The sequence below is a fragment of the Mastomys coucha genome, unplaced genomic scaffold, assembly GCF_008632895.1.
Source record: "Mastomys coucha isolate ucsf_1 unplaced genomic scaffold, UCSF_Mcou_1 pScaffold22, whole genome shotgun sequence".
NCBI classification, from domain to species: domain Eukaryota; kingdom Metazoa; phylum Chordata; class Mammalia; order Rodentia; family Muridae; genus Mastomys; species Mastomys coucha.
In genome coordinates, this window is record NW_022196905.1 from 136,739,340 (window position 1) to 136,751,849 (window position 12,510).

At 48.9% G+C, this 12,510-nt stretch overlaps 1 protein-coding gene and 1 pseudogene across 2 annotated transcripts in view; one reads left to right on the forward strand and one right to left on the reverse strand.

Moving 5' to 3' along the window:
- The window catches only part of Foxk1 (forkhead box K1), a 66,619-nt gene that overhangs the window by 11,381 nt on the left and 42,728 nt on the right, over positions 1-12,510 (forward strand). The gene's annotated exons all lie outside the window — the stretch shown is intronic.
- Positions 11,719-12,450, reverse strand: LOC116068690 (annotated as a pseudogene). The gene has a single exon (XR_004109662.1). The product of XR_004109662.1 is annotated as a 60S ribosomal protein L35a pseudogene (transcript).

Sequence of the window (12,510 nt, forward strand, 5' to 3'; positions counted from 1 at the left end):
TGTACCACCGTGCCCAGATGCCCAACAAGCCTTCATGGTGCCCTTGCTTTTAGCTCACTAGCCCTGCCATGGACAGCTGAGTAGGTGTTGAGATGAGAACTGGCTATTGCCTAAGAGTCTCTTGAGGTCCACAGCTTGCTGCATCTGGAGATTGCACCAACCCCAGCATGCCTTATGCAGTTCAGCAGAATCTGCATGGCTGGTTGCTGACAGGGAAGAGAGTGGCCAGAGGCAGCCGATCTCACTTCCACTCATGACTGTGAGCAGAGCGTGGCCTCTAGGGAAGGGCAGCATGCCCAGAAGGAGACAGCAGCTCACTGATTGAGCAGCTGGCCAGTCTGTCTGAGATCACGGTAGCCAGCTACAGCCTGCAGGCCAAAGCCTGCCAGCTGCCTATGTTTGTAAATAAAGTTTTAAAGACAGGCGTGGTAGCACCTTCCTGTAATCCCAGTACTTGGAAAGCTGAAGTTGGAGGATGTGAATTTGAGGCTAGCCTGGGCTACAGAGTGAGACACCCCCCGTCCCCCGCCTCTTTAAAACAGACAGACAGTGTTATCCTTGCACACTGCCTATGAGTTTCTGGATTGGCTAAGGTTGCTTAGCTGAGAAGGCCTGAGGCTTAGGAGACAGCTTTTAGGCTCTGCTCCTGACTCCACCCCTGTCACCAATCATTTTCCTTCCAGCCAGGATATTCTACTGAGACTCAGAAACCTGGAAGTACTCGCTTTCTTTATACACTGCTTCCAATTCTCTTGTTGCACTTACATCCAAATGTTTGGTGTATTGATTTTGGGATATGAATCCATCTTTTTTCCTTTCATCATTTTCTTTGTTGTTTTGTTAAAAACATTCTTTTCTTATGATTACATTTAGTTTAGTCAGCAGACGAGTATATGTTTATGTGTGTGTGTGTGTGTGTGTGTGTGTGAGAGAGAGAGAGAGAGAGAGAGAAAGAGAGAGAGAGAAAGAGAGAGAGAGAATATTTGTTTATTTGTAGTGCTAAGGATTGAACCTCAGGACCTTTTGAACCTTAGCAAGGAGACATTCAACCAAATGGCCCCTGTTGTGCTCCGGGGATATCGGGCGTGCAACACTGGGCTTGGCTAAGCCTTGTACTTACTGTCACATCCTTTAGTGCCTGTCACCCACAACAGATCCTCAGCCTTTTAATCTTTATTGACCATGACAAAACAAACAAAACAAAACAAAATAAAAAACCAAGCCAGATATTTTTATAGGGTTGCCCAGTGAACGCAGTTTCAGGTTTTTTTGTGAGTGGATAAAGGGCTGATTAGAGTCAGGCTTAGCATCCTTAGCTAGTAGGGAAAGGACCACGCACCTTCCGGATGTGGCCGATAGCCCTGGAGTTGGTTCCTGGCTGCAGGAATTCTCTGCTTTCTACCAAGCAGTTACTGTGTCTTCTTTTGTAGTTAATAAGTGAGCTTGAGCATTAGCCCAGTGCTGGATAGTTTGTATCTGTTCAGTCTCATTACTTGCTTCTAGCAACAGTTTCACAACCCCCTGCGTGTATTTCCTAGTCTTTATCTGCAAACAATGATAGTTTGTCTCTTTCTTCTGCTGTTTCTTTTCTTGTTCTGGTTGGATGGATTGGAGCTCCAAAATCCCTTTGGGTAAAATGCCTAGGCTAAGGGACTCCTTTCTCTCAGCCAGCTGCAACAAGAGGAATGCATGGAAACATTCCACAGCAAATGCAGATTTCACAGCTGCAAATCTGCTTCCTGGGCTGGGGAGAGAAGGCTCAGTGGATAACAGTACTTACTGCACTCAACAATGCCCAGGTTCAGATCCCTTGTTCCCATGTAATGGGTTGGATGCAATAAGGGTCTGTAACCCCAGCAGATCTCTCAGAACAGGAGAGTATCCAGAGCAGCAGCCCAAGGTTGTCCTCGGACCTCCGTGTAGAACATACGCTTACCTACGACTAACACTACCCCCCACCCCCTCAGAGAGAGAGAGAGAGAGAGAGAGAGACAGAGACAGAGACAGAGAGACATACAGAGAGAGACAGAGAGAGAGGGGTGTTTAATGAATTGTTTAAAAAGGACTTCCTAAACCCTGCTTGGTAACAAGTGCAATAGTCCCAGCACTTGCTATGTGAAAGCAGGAGGATCTGGAATTAGGAATTAAGGAGTTACCCTTAGCTACAGAGGGAGCTGTGGCCCAGCATGGGCTACATGGAGCCATGTCTCAAAAAAAAAAAAAAAGAAAAAGAAAAAGAAAAAAGAAAAGAAAAAGAAAAAAGAAAGAAAGAAAGCTAACAAACAAAAGGCTTGCTTGCTTCCTAGTCAGTTACAGTGTAACACATCTGATGCTCCAGCAACTCACAAAGCCAAGGCAGAAGGACTGCTTGAACCCAGGAGTTCATGGCCAGCCAGGACTATTATACAGCAAGACCCTGTCTTGGTAGTAAGTAGCCACTCCTTCAGGAAGCCCTTGGTTAGGTCCCATGGAAGTCACCAAGCCTAGTGATAAAACCTTGTAGTTATATGCATCTGATGCTAAGTTAAGCTTGGGCACTGTTATAGGGCCACGGTTTTCTTGGCCACTTCCGTAGCCTGAGTGTGTGTGTGTGTGTGTGTGTGTGTGTGTGTGTGTGTATGCTGGTGTGTGTGGCACCCGGCTGGCCGGTGCTTTGCAAATCCTCACTGACAGCATAGTGAGCAAGAAGGAGATGGCTGAGTGTGGACGAGGTTAATCACTTAGCTTGCTCCATTTCCTTCAACCAGCCTTCCTTCCTTCCTTTCTTCCTTCCAGGCATGGATGATCTGGTGGCCTAGGCTGCCCTCATTGTAGCCCAGTGCTGTCCTTGATGTCCTGATCTTCCTGACTCCCTCTCCCAAGTTCTGAGATTACAGCCATTCATAACCACACCTGGCTTCCCTTAGTGCTTGCAAAGCCCCGCTGATCAGGGAGCATCTCGGAGGGAAAGGGATCAGGGATTGGAGGCCAACCTGGATGGCCCAGTGTGTACCAGACAAGCCAGAGCCACGTGCAGCAAGACCATGTCTCCAGAACACAAAAATGATCCAGGTTAAAGCCAGGTGTCGTGGTGGTACATACCCATAGTCCCAGCATTCCAGAGGCAGAGGCAGAGCCTGGGCTGTGTACACAGACATTGTCTCAAAACTAAACAAACAAGTAGGAAAAAAATGAGAAATCAAAAAAAATCTGTAGGCTAGAGATCCAGTTTAGTTGGTAGAGAGCCTGTGTAGTGTACGTTAGGCTGTGGGGTCAGTCCCAGTACCTCATTTGCTAGGCTGCTGCTGCTGCTGCCGCCCCAGCACTTGGGTGGTGAAAACAGGAGGATTAGGTCATCTTCAGGAACAAAGTTTAAGGCCAGCCTGGCATACGTGACACCCTGTCACAAAAGGAAAGGAAGGAAAAAAAGAATGGATAAGAGATTTAGCTTATATGGGTAAACTGGGGCAAGTATTCTAACCCCAGAACCTCTGTTTCACTATCTGTGGAATGGGCACACTGCCTGCTGTGTCTGGTATGCACACCCTACTCCAGCCAGCCTTGTTGTAATGCACCAGGAGCTAGAGGTCTGGAGTAAGAGACTTGTAGCCATGTTAATGTATCACCATGGGAGACCACCGGTCAGCTGACAGGGTGTTTGTCCTGGGTAAGGTCAGATTTTTGGACTATCTGGAGGATGGGCTGCGCCTCTCCAAGTTCCCTGCTGGCCCGGAAGCATATCAAAGCCACAGAGGCCGGTCCCTTCCTGGTGTTTCTGGAGCAGCGTTTCTGGAATGGTTTATCTGGAGCCTGGGGACTTAAGAGTGCAGAGAATTTGAGAAGACATTCAGGCTTACCCTGGGTTCTCTTGAAGAGCTTTTCAAGGCCTCCAGAATGGGATGGAGAGGAGGAGACAGATGGCAGATGCTGCAGAGGTTAGCTAGGCCGTCCTGGAGGGTTCTCATGGGTGCCTTGTGAAGGGAACAGACTTTACTGAATCATCCCTGTGTGACTGAGGGCATTTTAATTCAGCAGAAGGCACGAATAGATTAAGGAGTTTTGATTATCCACTAAGAGCTCATCCTGGCATGCCCTTTGCTTTTGTTTTGGCGCTGTGTGTGTGTGTGTGTGTGTGTGTGTGTGTGTGTGTGTGTGTATGTGTGTGTGTATGTGTGTGTGTGATGTGTATGGGGCCTGGTTATGCCATGGTGTATATTTGGAAATCAGAGGATGGTCTTGAAGAAGTTTTTCCTTCCACCTTTCTGTGGGTTCCAGGGGCAACTCAAGTTGCATAGCAAGCACCCATACCAGCCAAGCCATCTTGATGTCCCAGGCCTGCCATTTTTGTGTCTTCTGGGGTTGAGACTCTTCCAGGTCAGATTCAGAGTCCTTTGTCTCTAACTACAGGGTCTCCCTCCATCTTCTGAGTGTGGTAGCCCCCAGACACCTCTCTGTAGGAACTGACTGAGCAGGCACTGAACCGGTCCTGTGCCCCCCCACCCCCACCCCACGTATACACAGCACACTGGCAGCACGTGCTCCTGGGACAGGAAACACTGCGTGCTCTTTATGGGGATTTCAGGGTGGGTGGGGTAGGCATCTTTAAGGAAGTGGTACTTTAACTGAGATTTTAGTCACCATTCTGAGCCCTTGGTAAGGGCAGCAGAATAGAGTGCCAAGGTCAGAGACAGGGCTCAGTTGGTAGAGTGCTTGCCCAGCACACAAAGCACCCCAGCATCTCCAGCAGTGTGTAAATGGGGTGTGGAGGATTAAACATCCCCAAGGACATCCTGGACTACCTGAGACCCCCCATCCCCCCATCCCAGAACACCAAACCAAGCAATATGATAAACAGACTGCTGTACCTGTGTTACCCTGGGAATGAGGCGGCATGACAGTTTAGTTCTGTGAGGTGAGCAGGGAGACATGCGGGAGACCCTCCCTTAACAAACTGATTAATTGGTAGGGTTCTATGGGATGTTTTGACCTCAAGTTTAACCAAGGAGGGAAGAAACAGCAGACAGTCAAAGATCAGCAAGTACGTGAGGAAAATACACCCAGGCTCTAGGAGCTCATAGGACACAAATGCTGCAGGAAGGCTGGCCACTCGCCATTTGGAAAAGCTCAGTGCTGGCCTCACAAAGTAGCTGGGGTCCAGCTACTCAGGCCTCCCTCCCCTCATGCAGGTACACCTGTTCCCTGGTGGGATTATGGAATTCACCCTGGCTGTGAATTAGTGCCTCTATTGCAGAGACTAGAAGGCCGGCACAGGTGGCAGAGACCTGGCCGTCCAGCCACAGGACAGGCTTGCCATTCCCACTGGCTTCAGAGGCCAGCAAACTTGCTGCTTGAAATTTAAAACCAACCTTCAGGCTTTCTGCCTCTGTCATGGAGATGCCACGTGGAAACCTGGGGCCTCCAGTAGATGTGATCCTGGAGGACTGGAGCAAGTTAGCGGACCTGAAAGACTGGGGAAATCGTGATCTTCTGGGCTGTGGTGTTCAGGTTCCCACTTTGTGCAAGACCACCTAGGGAGGTAGGGACAGATGCTATGGGACAGAAGGGTCCTCAGCTGTATTGAACATTTGGGGGAACTAGGGGTGGGCACTGGTAGGCAGTCTCTGGCTAGGGTTTTTCACACCATTATTATGAATAGAATCCATGGCCTCTTAGTGTGGGGATTTGGGGTTAGTGCTCTACCCCTGTGTCACTGAGGGCAGAGGGCTCTAGGCAAAGATTTGCTCCCAACCCTTACTTTTACTATTTTGAAATAGGATTTTATTAAGTTGTCCAGACTGGCCTTGAACTCTTGGTCCTCATCCCTCAGGCTCCTCTAAGTAGCCCTGCAGGCTTCGGGAGCTGTTTTTATTCCTGAGCAAACCATCCGGACTAATGGGCCATCAGGGATAAATCACAGGACCTAGGATGCGATTTACATAACGGTTAAACCAGTTTAGTGTATCCCAAGAAAGGAGCCAGCTCCTCCCCAAGCGATTATTCAGCGTTATTAATCTGCTTTATGGCCCAGTTTCCCCAAATGGGTAATTGCTCCTTCAAAGTATTAAAATTTATTTAGAAACCTAGGTACACGCAGGAGAGGGGAATGGCCTGACAGCTGTTGAAAGAAAAGTTTCTTTTTCTGCTACATACAGGGTTCTATTTGGCCCAGGCTAGCCTCCAACTCAATGCAATCCTCCTGCCTCAGCCTCCCACACAGGGTATCACTCCCAGCTGAGTATCCATTTATTCCTTATGCCTTTTCTCTCCAGCTTGTCTTTCCTGAATCTTCTTTCCTTTCAAAATAAAACTATTTTATTTTATTTTTATGTTTTATTTACTTATTGTCTGGGGAGGGGATAGTCACCATGATTAGGGTATGGAGATTTGAGGACAACTTTGGGGAGTCACATGGGTTTGTTCACTCTACCGGCTGAGCCATCTCACCCACCTCAGATCTTTCTAGGCCACGTGGGCCCTGAGTGGCATCCTGTCTTACTAGGATTGCAGAGCTGAGGCTTGGTACTGGTTCTCAGGCTCAGGCCTCTTCTAAATTTGGGTACAGGGATACTAGCGGAGGGCCAAGAGGTCCCTTATGGTACCAGCTGTCCTCCCAGGAGTGTGCTGGTGGTGCTGGAGGAGAGCAGCTCTTTATTTGGCTCTTACAAATTCCTCAGGCTGATAAGAGTCTCCTTTGTTTTGTTTGGGTTCTTATCTGGGCTTGGTGTAGCGGTCTCCAAGCTGGAGTCCCCTGCTGCTTTGTAAACATCTCTGGCCTGCCGCTCTTCTCCCTCTGGAGAATTGGAGGCCTTTGATCAGATCTTATCAATGGCTGCAGGTATGGGCCGTCTGCCCCAAGGCAGAATAGACCCGAAGAAAGGAGCTCCCTTGGGAGAGGCCTGGTTAAACTGAATTGACTCTAAAACTAGGTTACACTAGGGCAGGCCTGTAATCCCCCAACCTACCCCCCACCTCTGCACTGGGGAGTGGAAGAGTGTCACAGATTTGAGACTAGCCTGGGCTACATAATAACTCTGAGGCCAGCCTGTAGCTATGTAGTAAGACTGTCTCATAACACAAAAAAAGAGAAAGCAGCAAATGTTTAGAAGTCTTTGTTTCCTAGTGGGAGGAGTTAGGAGGTTACAGTACTGAAATGTGTCAAGGGCTGTGGTTGACTACTGACCTGGGACTGGAGCTCTGTCACCCTTAAGCTTGATCCCTCTGAGCAAGAGGCAGCTACTGGTTCTCTGTGAGCCTGGTATCTTCAGGCCTGGCTGACTGTCTATAAACACCCTGAATATGACTTCAGGTTCTCTTTCAATGGGTCCTTGAGTTAGGGATGGAGTATTTATTTTTTTAAAAAAATATTCCATTTGTTTATTTTGTGTTTGTGTGTCTACACACTTGGGCACATAACCCAGCAGCACATATGCAGCGGTCAGAGGACAACTTATGGGAGTCTGTTCTCTCCTTCCACCATCTGGGTGCTGAGATGGAATTTGGGTCATCAGCTTTGGTGACAGGAACCTTAGCCACCAAACCATATTGCTGCCTCTCCTTCAGAGAAATCAGCACCACCAGGGCCCAGCTGGGTGCTCTTCATGGTACAGCAGATGCATCCACCATGCTCCTAGAAGGAGGAAATGGAGGGGCCACTCAGAGCTGCTTGGCTGCTGTGTAGGAGGTTCCAGGTCACTGTGCACAGACAGGTTGAGGTGACCACGATTAACAGACACTGGACCATGGAGGAGCCCCAGTGCCCACATGTGACGTCACAGCAGGTCCACAGCTTGGATTTCTTTCTCTGTATCTGGTACTTGTGGGACAGTTGCTCATATTCTTTTTCTGGCTCTGTGTAACTCCTAGTTTGTTTGTTTTTATCATTCATTCATTCATTCGTTCTTCATCATGTGTTGAGGTGTGTGTGTGTGTGTGTGTGTGTGTATCAGATGCAGATGTCAGGAAAGCTTTCAGGAGTCAGTTCTTCTTTCACCATGTAGATGGGGGATCGAACTCAGGTTGTCAGGTTTGGTGGGGAGCATCTCCCCCAACTGGGCCATCTCACCAGTGCCCCCCTCCTCCTTATTTTGGGATCTGGCCTCAAACTCGCTATGTAGCCAAGGATAACCTTGAATTTGCCCTCCTGTCTCCACCTCTCAAATGCTGGTATCACAGGCTTAAGCCACCACACTCAATTTGTACAGTCCTGTGTGGTGTTGTTGGGGGAGTAGGCGGGGGCTTGACAGGAGATATGTGGGACCCAGGCTTGGTGCATGCCAGGCCAGAACTGCACCAAGTGATCTACATCCACAGCCTGTGCCTTGAGCTTGTGGTCCTTCTTCCTCGGGCTCTTGAGTAGTTGAGTACAGAGAATTACCAGCCTCTACTACCAGGCCTAGCTCGGGAAAAACAGTAAGATTGTCTTCCAAGTTCCCGGGAGAGCGTTCTGGTCTCTGCCCTTTCCCTTGGCTCATCGTCAGGTTGGGGACTTCACACTGTTTAGACTCCCAGCACCTTCAGATCCATTGATGATTAAACCCTGTATAAACAGCTGGGCTCTGTCGCAGGTCTGGGAGGGTGGCAGTGGCTCCTTCCTTTCTGTTGTTCTGTTTATTTCAAGTGGATGAGAGATGCTCTTTAGAGACAGGCTTGCAGGCACATGCCTTCATTCCAGCACTCAAGGCCGAGGCAGGATGTTCACAGGCACATTGCCACTATGTCTACAGAGTGAGACCTGGCCTCAGAAAACAAAACCCAGCACTTCTGGATGGACTTGGGTTGGTGAAGTGCTTGCCTAGCATGCCCAGTGCCCCAGAACTTGCTGGGTAGGTTAGACTAGCTGACCAGTGAACCCCAAGGATTCCCCCTGTCTCTGTCTCCAGCGCTAGGATTACAGGCATTACACTTGGCTTTGGATTTGGATGCCGAGGACCGGAAGTCTGGTCCTAATGCCTGTGTGCTGAGCACCTTACCTGCTATGCCTTATCCCAGCTACCCTCCCCCTCCCCTAGGGGCAGAGGAAAGCAATCATCATACAGTTGATTTTGTAACTTTAAAGTAGTGAAAGCAGAGTTTCTTTTTATCTGACTTTATATTTCACTTTACTTCTCTATGTGTGGTGTATGCATACATGTGTGTGTGGACACGCACACAGAAGTGAGTATGAGTATACTCATGTGTGCATTCACAGAGGCCAGAGAAGGACCCTGAGTACCTGCTGTAGCCTCTTTGGTCGTATTGCTTTGAGATGGTCTCTCACTAGGTGGTCAGGAAGTCCAGCCATCCTCCTGCCTCTGCTTCCCACAGCACCGAGGTTCCAGCCATGTGTGCATGGCCTTGCTCAGCATTTTATGTGGGTGCCTGAATCCAAACTCAGGTCTTCTGGCTTGCCTAGCAAACTGTGAGTCCTACTACTGATCCTACCTCTAGCCCCGTGGGGTTTAAAAAATATATAGTTACATATTTTGTTGAATGTATATGGTTTGTTTGTTTGTTGTTTATGGTTTTTGAGACAGGGTTTCTTTGTGTAGCCTTTGCTGTCTTGGAACGCTCATAGACCAGGCTGGCCTCAAACTCAGAGGTTTGCCTATTTTTGCCTCCAAAGTGTTGGAATTAAAGGTGTACACCACCATCGCCCAGGCTGTTGTGCATTTATGTGGTAGGGGTGTGCATATCATGGTACAGATGGAGATGTGAACACAAAACTTCCTCCTCCCATCATTTGGGACCCAAGAATCAAACTCAGATCATCAAGTTTGGCAGCAATCACCTTTGCCCACTGAACCATCCCTCTGTATTTGAGACAAAATCTCATCTGTAGCCCACACTGCCTTGGAAGTCACTAGGTAGTCCAGAATGTCCTCAGATTCACTGCAATCTTGTTTCAGCCTCCTAGTGCTGGGATTGCATGCATGTCTCGCCATACCCAGTGAAAAAGGTTCCTTATGTATAGTAATTTCTGTTCTGTTGTGCACAGGCCCCCGGGGCTGTATGGAAAAACTAAGATAGAGAAGAGCTAGAGCAAAGAGCCAGGCGCCATGGACACATCTGTCCTCTCTCCTCCTAGGATTTCTCTAAGAAGGATGAGACAGGAGTTTGGGAGTTTGAAGCCAGCCTGTGCTAATCAGTCTTTCTCCCACCATCCAACCCCTAGTTACCCCATTCACATACACAGATTTTAGTGACATCACCTGGGTCACTCAGCCACCTAGAGAGGCAGTCTCATGGCCGCTATCCAGTGATGTCACCTGGGTCACTCAGCCACCTGGAGAGGCAGTCTCATGGCTGCTGTCCTTTCTTCTGAAGCTTGCCTTCAGCTTATTTTATGTGTATGGTTGTTTCTCCTGCATGTGTATCCATGCACTGTGTTCGTGCCTGGTGCCCATGGAGGCCAGAAGAGGGAGGGTCTCAGATCATCCAGAGCTATAATTACAGGTGGTTGTGAGCTGACTGACCTGGGTACCAGGAGCCGCTGTACTTGGGCTCTCTGTGAGAGCATTGAGTACTCTTAGCTGTTGCGACATCTCCCAGCCCTCTGCCTTTTGGGAGAGGGATGGGGTCTACCAAACCCAGGCCTCACATGTTTAGCGAGGCTGGCTAGCCGGCAAGTCCCAGGAATCCTCCTGCCTCCAGGGCTGAGATTACAGGCATGAGCCAGCTGCACCTAAGTTTCTTTCTTTCTTTTTTTTTTTTTTACAAAAGTTCTGAGGGTCCTGGGTCCTCGTGCCCACATGACTGATGGAACTGTCTCCTAGCAGTGTGCTTTTGTCTCGGGAGGTTTCTAATTTTATCATCATCATCATTTGAGGGTGGGGGTTCAGAGGGACAGCTTTCTGGAGTCGGTTCTCTCCTCTCCCGGTGAGTTCCAGGATGGAACCCAGGTCACCAGGTTTATACACCAAGTGTTGTGTATCCCCTACGCCATCTTGAGGGCCCCCACTTTATTCTGAGGTGAGGCCATACCCTGGAGCCCAGGTTGTCTGACATTCTCCAGCCTCTGCCTTGTAGGTGGTGAGATTTCAGGCCTTGCGCTTTCAGGCCTGGCTGGCTGTGGAGTTTTCACACAGACCTTACAGCAGCCGGAGCACTTTCTGACTATGTCACCCACTCACAGTTCTGAAGTCATGTGTACAGTACAGGTTTTTCTCACTTCATCCCACTTGCCTTCCTTAAAGAATCAGATTCCTGCTTCCCACTGTCTCCCTGGAGAGCCAGTTATTGCCAGCCTCAGGCCTGCAGTAGGTGTGAGTGGGTGTGGAAATAGATGGCCTTGGGATGGGTGAGGCCAGACTGGGCACCAGCCCTATGTCTAAAAGTGACCTGGAGTATAGATGGTTATAGTCTTGGGTGTCAATTTAGTGGGGTTTAGAAGCCCTGGAGGACTGGGGCTGGGCCCAGTTGGTAGAGGGCTTGCCTGGAATTCAGTCCCTCACCACTTAAACCCATGTATGGTTCATGTCGGTCATCTCAGCACTTGGGAGGTGGAGTCAAGAGGATCAGGATTTTAATACCATCCTTAGCTGTATAGAGAATTAAAGGCTAGCCTAGGCTATATGAGCCCCTGAGAAAATAAAACAGAATAGGATCACCATGGAAATAGACGAGGCTTGCCCACAAGGGAGTTCCTCCAGTGGATTGAGTGATGGGTGGTGTCATTCCTTAGGCTCCGAGTGTGATGAGAGGAGAACTGAGTGGCAGCTTTCATTTTCTGCTTCTTTTATTTATTTATTTTTTTACAAGAGCACAAATCTACTTTTATTTATTTACTCTCCATTAGTTTAAATCTGGGATGGGTACAGCATCACACGGACTCTGTGTCCAGTGGCCTTTGCAGGAAGGTTGCTTCGGAATTTGGCGCGAACCATACCACTGTTTCCATGGGCCCGAGTTACTTGTCCCCAGATCACTCTGGTCTTGTTTGGTTTGCCTCCAGGAGTCACTGTATTGTTTTTTGCTTTATACACATATACACATCTCTTGCCTAAGTAGAACTCAGTTTCATCTCGGGCATAAACGCCTTCGATTTTAAGAAGAGCGTGTGCTCTCTTTGGTTCCGGAGACCTCGCTTGTAGCCAGCGAAAGTGGCCTTGCACCGCAGCCTTCCAGACATACTTGCTTTTAGAAGTCCTGTTCCCAGCAGGCCTCCACCGGCGCCAAGATGGCGGCTGTTTTCTGCTTCTTGAGTAGCTTGATGGAGTGGCTGGCATCGGCCCAAAGGCACCTCCTAAAGCCACAGGTCCCGGGGACCGCTTGGAGTTACCTCCGACTGCCCTGCTTGCCTAGGTCATTTGGGGTTTGTCCATTCTTGACCTTCTGTCTGTAGGTCAGTCTTTTCTGTTGCTGTGGTCAGTTTTGGAAATTTTTTGGTCACCACTTGTTTGACTGCTTTTCACTCCCTTTCTGTTCTGCTGCAATCTGACTGTGAATGGCAGGTCCCTAAGTTAAGTCCCAAGGTTCTTGGCACTCACTTTCAGTTTCTTTTCTTCAGCAGCTTCCTTCTCCCCCTCCTCCCCTTCCTCCTCTTCCTCCCCCTCC